The 8230-nt window shown below is 46.5% G+C and overlaps 1 long non-coding RNA gene across 6 annotated transcripts; it reads right to left on the bottom strand.

Annotated features, from left to right (window-relative positions):
* Nucleotides 1-1182: 1182 nt before the first annotated feature.
* Nucleotides 1183-8024, bottom strand: LOC102762476. Of its 6 annotated transcripts, none has more exons than XR_001515175.1 (5): nt 8010-8024; nt 6852-7818; nt 6337-6405; nt 1798-2999; nt 1183-1658 (listed from the first exon to the last, which is right to left on the bottom strand). It is a non-coding gene; the product is annotated as an uncharacterized LOC102762476 (long non-coding RNA). The 6 variants fall into 6 exon arrangements; XR_001515170.1 differs by having other exon boundaries at nt 1183-1760; nt 6337-6444; XR_001515171.1 differs by lacking the exon at nt 6337-6405 and having other exon boundaries at nt 1183-1760.
* Between the last annotated feature and the right edge of the window lie 206 nt (nt 8025-8230).

Here is an 8230-nt window from a genome sequence, read left to right on the forward strand (position 1 = left end):
AGCCATTTCTCCAATGCACAGCTCCTCCACAGACCTCAAAGGAGAACTGCTCGTGCTCTAATTTCTAGAAACTGTAAACCTGTGATGTTCTGATTATCCTGATACTGGATTTTCTTTTTTTCTGTTACCTTGAGTCATTTGCCTTTGAGATTCTAGACAGACCTAAGGGGAAAAGAACTCAAGACATTTTGCCCCCCCACAAAAACTTCCCCCCATACACGCCCAAACTTGACATTCACAAAACTCAAATGTTTTATTACCCCAAGCTAAAAAAACAAAACAAAACAAAAAACAGCCGCTTAAAAACTTGCCTTAATTTTGTCTCAATTCATGTTTCCCTCAAATTGGTTAAAAGACAAAAACCATAAAACTTGCCATCTACCATTCCTCCGGGCCTTGGAAGTCTGCCCTCTGCCCTCAAAAGCTTCAGACAAGATGCATGAGAAAATAAGCCTGAAAAAGAGAAACCTACAACACCCGGAAATCGGCCTACATTCCATAAGCCCTTGCCGCTTAACAACGCCCCCATTACCGTTAGTGAAGTGAAGGTTACCATACTCGTTACCAAAAACCAGGGCGCGCGGCCGGCCTCCCGGACTTGACCACCACTGGCTGCCCCGCGGCCTCGCACGGACGCCCGCTGCTCTAGGCTCCTCTATCTATCCTGCAACCGCCTGCTCGCCGCCTCCGCCTGGTCGCCTGGTCGCTCGCTGGCGTCAGCACGCCGCACGGGCTCCGCCTCCTTCCCCGGAAGCCTCTCCTAGCTTCACCGCCACGCGCTGCTCTTCCTGGCTAGCTGCCTCCACAGCACTGCTCCCGGCTCCTCTCCTACTCGCCAGCCGCCGCGGCCGCTCAGTCCCACTTCACCACACTGGCTCCTGGGATCCTGTCTGTCGCTCCTGTCGTCCTAGCTTCACTGAATCCACTTCTGTGTCGCACCTGGTCAGCTGACAATTATCGCTAAGTCCTCAGGTTTTACTTCATCTGAGCTCAGTCCAAAGCAAAAGCGTTAAGTTGGTGATTATTCTTGATCTCGAATTACTTCAGTTATGAAAGTCCTTTAAATTTTCCAAAGAGAACTAAGCTAATGTATTTAGGCCTTTCAAGATTTTGTAAGTCTTCCAAAAAACATCCTACCCTTAGTTTTAAAATTACTTCAGTCCTTTTAGTGGACTTTTGCTATTTTTTTTTTTTTAGCTGATTTCCCTTCTAGCTTCTTCCGGATATTCTTCTAAAGTAGGCCTGTTCTACAGCAATTTAAACATCCTCGTCTTCTCAAAGCTAACTTCTGCACTACCAGAAATTAAACTTACGGGTTTTTATAATAAATTCTTATTAATTACAAATTAAAAATTTAATTTCCTCCTTTTGTTCCTGTACTATCTTCTAGCTGAAATACTTTTCTTGACGACCTTCTATCTTCTACTAAACTTGTATCTTCTCGTTTTCTATCTTCTACTTTTCTACTAAACTTGTATCTTCTCATTTTCTATCTTCTACTTTTCTACTAAACTTGGTATCTTCTCGTTTTCTATCTTCTACTTTTCTACTAAACTTGTATCTTCTAATTTTCTATCTTCTATTTTTCTACTAAACTTGTATCTTCTAATTTTCTATCTTCTATTTTTCTACTTAGTCTGTATCTTCTCATTTTCTATCTTCTATTTTCTCTTTTTATCTTCTATTTTTCTACTAAACTTGTATCTTCTCATTTTCTATCTTCTACTTTTCTACTAAACTTGTATCTTCTCATTTTCTATCTTCTATTTTTCTACTTTGTATCTTCTCATTTTCTACCTTCTATTTTTCTACTTAATCTGTATCTCATTTTCTATCTTCTATTTTCTACTAAACTTTATCTTCTCATTATCTTCTATTTTTCTACTTTTCTGTATCTTCTCATTTTCTACTTAATCTGTATTTTTTTCTATCTTCTATTTTCTACTAAACTTGTATCTTCATTTTCTATCTTCTAGTTTTCTACTTAATCTGTATCTTCTCATTTTCTATCTTCTACTAAATTTGTATCTTCATTTTCTATTTTCTACTTTCCTATTAAATCTGTATCTTCTCGTTTTCTATCACATTTGTATCTGTGCCCTTAGTTGCTTTGGTTAGTTTGCCTAAATATTTTCTCTTCTGCTTTCTACCTTTAGGACTTAGTTTTTCTGTCTTCTAAAATGCATGTTGTATCTTCTATTTTCCTGTCTTCTCTACGTCTTTTTCACCTTCCTGTACACTTCCGTCTTCCAAGTTTTCCACTTCAAATTTCTAATCTTTCTCCAAAATTTTATCCTATGATTTCTAAATTAACAATTGCCCATCTTAAGCTAATAATGCCGTAATAGCAACTGGGCTTCAAATGACACAATCTTTACTGCGCCATGAATTTTAAGGCCTCTCTTAAACCAATTTTTCTCTTTTAAATACGGCATTTAATATATAGTTTAACCACCTCCAACTTTCTTTAAATCACAATTATGTCCTACTTATGTCACCTACGGTTTAATGGCATTTTTAAAGTTTGCCCTTCAATTTAGTTAAGGCGTTTTTGAGTTCAGACTTTGCAGTCCTATCAGCCATTTCTTTGAAAATTATTTTACTTCGTAAAGAAGTTTCATCTCTTAATCTCCGTCATGTTCTGGAAGTACTTTTCTTCTCTCTTCCTTTCTGAAACTACTTTTTAAGTAAGTCTTCATATTTTCCCTTAAATAAGATCTTTGTTACAAAAGTTAAAATATTAATGCTAAGCAGTATCTCAGTAAGTATCTTCCTTCGCTATTTACATTTCCTAAAGAATATTATTTTCTATCTCTTTTTAATAGAAAAACTTATCTGGTTTCCTCAAGTAGTGCCTCGGTCTCAGCAGTCATCTCTGCGCTCGCTGCCTGAATGCCTGCCGCAGAGCGGGGAGAGGCGTATTTATGGGCGAAGGACAACTCACGCTGTTGGCATTCAATAACCCTCCGCAGCCTTTGTGAGGGAAGCAAAAGTAGTTCCTAGGAAAGGTTAAAAATAGAATCTGGTTAACAAGATTTTCTAGTTTTTCCCAACCGTTTATGCAAAATAATTGCAAACCATATACCCAGAAATATTTGACTCATTAGCAAGTAGATTTGAGCTGAAAATTTAGGCAAAATCCATGGAAATCACATTTGAGTCCACCATCAAAACAGCTCACAAAACCTCAGAGCCATTGCTTGGGAATCTTTTAGCAGCTTTGAAAATACCTTTCCTCGAAGTTCAGTAGGTACTATTTAGTGCTTTTTGAAGGCAGGTTAATACGGGTTTGCTAAAGGCCTTAATTTTCATTATGTAACAGAGACCGCAGCCATTTTGGCTGTGGCAGTGTTGAGGTCCTCCCTCCCCCCCCCCCCCCCCAACTGCTCACGTCCTGAGAGTTGACTCTGGGGTTACACCACGTTTTGATTACCCGTTTATTTGAGAAATCCAGTGGTCTGGATTATCTGCTTAATTCTGAATGTGAGAATCCACTAATAGAACATGTCTTAGGTAGGCACAATCCACTGTTACCTCCGGCAAGAGTCGCACGTCTCGGACGCCGCCTACAACCTGAGGCATCCGCGCGGCTCGCTGTGGGTTTTACTTGCTTAACGTCCTTTGGTTTTGCCATTCCTGCCAGCTAGGCCCCATGCTTTTGGTTGCGTGCTGAGACTTTAAATCGAGCCTGGTTTCTGTGTTCCTGGGCTTTTCTCGAATTATCAACATCCACACCCGCTGTCAAAACTGAGGGGAAGTGCCCTCTACAAAGTGCCCGAACCGCGAGGGTTCTGCCTCTGAAGACACAGTGACCTGGGCAGCCGGGCCAGGCGGGCGCGTCAGTGCCCAGAAGTCGCTTTTCTGGGCTCGTGTTGTACAGAGCTACCCTTTCCGGTTCGGCTGCAGGCTAACACCTTCGGCCTTGGAGCTGGAAGGAAGGCACTCACTCACACAAAGCCTTTCCTCCCTGCAGCTTGCTTTTCTCTTGGCCGCCCCCTCAGCCTCCCCACAGGGAAAGCGGGGTTAGGCTCCGGACGTGGAACCTGCAAACCCGGGGCCCAGGCAGCAACGAGCCCGGCCTCCCCAGCGAGGCCTGAGGGAGTGGGAACGGCGGCACCGGAGGCTCCCCGCACAGTTTCCACGCAGCCGACGGGGCTGCACAGAGAAGGCAAAACCAGGGCGAAGGGGATGGGGGCCCCGCTCCCCTTAGTTCAGTCTCCCACCCGGCGGCCCGGCGCGGCCTGGGCAGGGGACCAGGCTGGGGGAGGGGCGCAAAAAAAACCCCGGTTCCAGCCGGTTCCAGCCGGTTCCAGCCGCCTCCGGGAGCCGGCGGTTGGCGCAGCGCGCCACTGCGCAGGCGCGCCCCAGGAAGAGGCGTTGGGGGAGGGGCGCGAGTCCGGCCCGGCTTCCTGGGCGCCCCTCCCCCCGCCCGGCACGCGGGTTGCTCTCCCCTCCCCCGTCGTCCGTTCTCAGCCCCGGCTTTTTCTCCCCTTGTCAAAGTCACCACTGATTTAACATCTATAAAGCGGCACGTCTTTAGGCAGGGAGTTCCAAGGGGGGAAGATGGAGTTTAGTGACCGATACGGGTTAGAATGGCAGCTAGCGGGGGAGCGGTGTGATTAAAGCCCCTCGGCTCTTGTCTGACGCGGCTGTGAAGGTGGGAGCCCCTGGGGCTGGCAGTGAGGGCGCTGCCTCGGGGGACCCCGCCCGCACCCAGTAAAGCGGGGCCGGGTCTAACCTCCCTCGGCTTCTCCCCTCCCTTCAGGGGGTGCCACTGAGATGCAGGCGGATGTCTGCGCTGGGGCCGGAAGGAGGAAAACGGTCACCCCATTTCACCAATGCGGATTCGGGAGCCCGGGGAGTTTGTGATTTGCCTAAAACCAGACACAGCTAATTAGTACCGGAACCTATTCTCGAATCCCAGAACTTGGACTTCATGGCGCCTCTGTCAGCCCCGGGAGGGCGCGGGCCCCTCGGGATCGGCGGTCTGGTCCCACTCTGGAGCCATGAGATGAATGTTAAGAGCCCGAAAGTGCTTCAGATAATTGTCAGAATGTCCCTCCACTAGTCCCCCATCCCCTTTACAGATTATAGCATTTTTCTTATATTGTGAAAATGCTGTATATTGTTTAATTCTCCTTGGGTTTGGGGAAAAAAAAACAAGAGGATTTGAATGCAGCTCAGCACTGCGCTAAGAGATGGCTTGCCAAGGCCAGAGAGAAAATTCTAATTTTTCTGATTGGTAAATGAAAAACATTTTAGAGATGATTATGGACACTAACTCCTGTTTTTTCTGTTCAGGCTCAAACACTGATTGCCTTCATCTCTCCTAGCTTCTGCTTTCACAAAACAGTCTCTAAAATATTCTGATTCCCACCCTCCTCTCCTTTATATATTGATTTAAACAAGATGGTAAAATCACCGTGTTCTTTGATGAGATTAATATGTGCCTTCCCTCAACTCTGATCTAAGAAGATCTTTAACATAAAACTGCATTTTTCAAGGCGCTTTTCCCCTTGCCTGCATCCATGTTTCTATTAACTTCGGAATGTCAGGTTGATGGCTGCTGCTCTCTCCGCTGGTACTTCATATCCTCCTCAGTCTAAAACCTGGCCTTCATTGGAGCCTAGAGATACAAATTTAGAGGGCAAATCCATTTTGGCCGGTGTCTCTTGTTCCCTGCCCCCACCCCCAAAAAGCCGAGGCTAAAAATAGGAGGTCCTTGGTTTCTGGCAGTCACCCCAGGGAGGAACGCCAATGTGACCTTGGGCACTAACCCAAATAACTTCTCAGCAATTTTCTTAGGTGTAGAATGAGGAGATTAGATGGCGGAAGTGATGATGCTGATGCTATAAAATGCAGTAAACAAAGCGAGGGGAGGAGAACATGGGGGATTTCAGATCCTGGTTTTGGCTTCGAGGCGGTAGGGCACTGAAAAGGACTAAAGGAGCAAGATTTAGAAAGAGGGCTCTAGGGCCTTCTGTCAGCAAGGCCCTACCTCATCCCCCAGACTCACCCCAAGGCCAGAAACCTCCAGAAAATGCCCGAATCCTTCCCTCTTCAGTCAGGCTTACTCAAGAGAGAAGCTTCTGAGGCCCTTCGTGTTTGGGTCTGGGGTCCAGAGGCAGAGGGGTGAGGCTTCAGCTACACCTGGGTCCCCTCCAGGCCTCTTGTTTCCTTTTAATCTCATCCTTGTGGGGGTTTTTCTGATCCTGCATTACCAGAGCCTGTTCTAGAAATGCATGTCTCAAAAGGCAACGGGTGTCCCAAAGAAACAACTGGCTTGTTTTCTGAAGACTAGGAATTAGGAGCTCCCAGCCCCCTCCTGCCGCCCACCTTCCAGAGCTGATCTCTGGAACAATGACCACAAAACGTTCAGCTCCTCCTCTGCAGAGCAGCCAGATCCTGCGGCAGGAAAAAACCCAGGGATGACTCAGCTCACAGCTCCCTTATGCGGAGGAGAGATCAACAGCAATTAGAAGTGGCTAAAGGAGAAACACCCTTAATCCCCGAGTAATTTATCGTCCAGTGAGTTAGATCTGTAAACCAATCACAGTACAATGTGATCATTGTATTTGTGATATCTACAGCAAAGATATATACAAAGAGCTATGGAAAACAGGCCTGGGGTGGGAGGGATGGAGGGCAGTATAATCCTCTGAGTGCTGCGTAGGAAGTAGAGGGTGAGGGGGACTAACCACTACACAGAAGAACTGGGAGATGATATAGAAAGTAAGAAGTTATCTTTTGTCGGCCGAGGAATACCTGACCTCAAGAATATATCGTTCACAGTGACCTGAAAGTTTCGTCTTTTAATAACAAAAAAGTTAAAGAGACTCCATTTTACTTACCAATGTCAGGAGTCAACAGTTCACTGCCTCACTGGCTGAAACACTGCCACACGCTAGGGCCTGTTGGGCTGGGAAGAGTCCAGAAATAATTCTTGACGTTATTTCTTGTTCTACCCCAGGGGATAAAAGTTAAGGATTCCTAAATGTGATCGAAATGTACAGTGTTAGAAATTCCACCCTTAAAAATAACCTTTAACCATGGACACAAACACTGATGTGTGAAAATAGTCATTCTAAAAGCTGAATCTGGAAAGAAGAAAAAATCAAATGTACCCTCCAGCAAAATAAATCACATGAAACAGAAAAAAAAGGAGGGGGGCTAGAAGTGGCTGTAACCCTGGTCTTCCCCCAAAATGCTGCCAGGAAGAGGCAGCCCTGGCCTGTCCCACACAGACACCGGGCAGCATTAGGTAGAATAAGGGAAACATTTTCCTCTTATCTTCCTGAGAAAAGCATCCATCTTCTAAATGCACCTCCCCTAAGACTCAGAAGAAGGGTTCTTTGTGATAGGATCCACTTCTGGGGAGGGGACAACGGTATCTTGAAAGAGCAGTTCCCCACCCCCAGCCCCAGAGCTCCAGGCTGCTAGTTCCCTCCTTCCGTTTATTCCCCATATAAAGTATGTCTGGTGCTGGCCCTGCAGCCTGCTCTGTGGATCTTTCTAGAAGGCCTGGGTGTGGCAGTGCAGCTGTAGCACCGTGAGCTGTGGGAGGAGAGTGGCAGCAGTGGCCAGAGTGTGGCTCTCAGAGGAGCAGCTTTAGCCCCATCACAGTAGAGACTTTTACTGACCTCCTCCCCCCAGGAGAGAACAGAGTGCACTGGCGTTCCTTGGCCCCTCCATTGCCCTGGTGTGTCTGCAGGACAGTAGACCCAGCATACAGCTTTCTGTTCTGTGACATTCAAAGAGCACTGTGCATGATCTTCTCAGTCCTCCCAACCACCCTGTGAGGGAGACGCCGCTGTTACCCTGCAGCGGTTCTCAACCTTCCTCATGCCGCGACCCTTTCACACAGCTCCTCATGTTGTGGGGACCCCCAACCATAAAATTATTTTCGTTGCTACTTCATAACTGTCATTTTGCTACTGTTATGAATCGTCATGTAAATACCTGATATGCTATATGTGTTTTCCGATGGTTGCGACCCACAGGTTGAGAACCGCTGCCTTAGAGGGATGAGGAAACGGAGGCCTAGGAGGTCTGTCTCGGTATCACTAGTGCTTGGTGCACAGTCTTGAGATTAAAATCCCAAGAAGAACAGTGAAGAGAGCCTGGTGATCGATGCTCAGTAGTGCAGCGCCACTGAGCGACCCAAAAGCCAGCACAGAAGGGGCTGTGAGAGAACCAGGGTTCCCCCTCCTGGAATGTCCTACAGAGACAC

This window comes from Myotis davidii, unplaced genomic scaffold (assembly GCF_000327345.1).
Source record: "Myotis davidii unplaced genomic scaffold, ASM32734v1 scaffold425, whole genome shotgun sequence".
Classification (NCBI taxonomy): Eukaryota; Metazoa; Chordata; class Mammalia; order Chiroptera; family Vespertilionidae; genus Myotis; species Myotis davidii.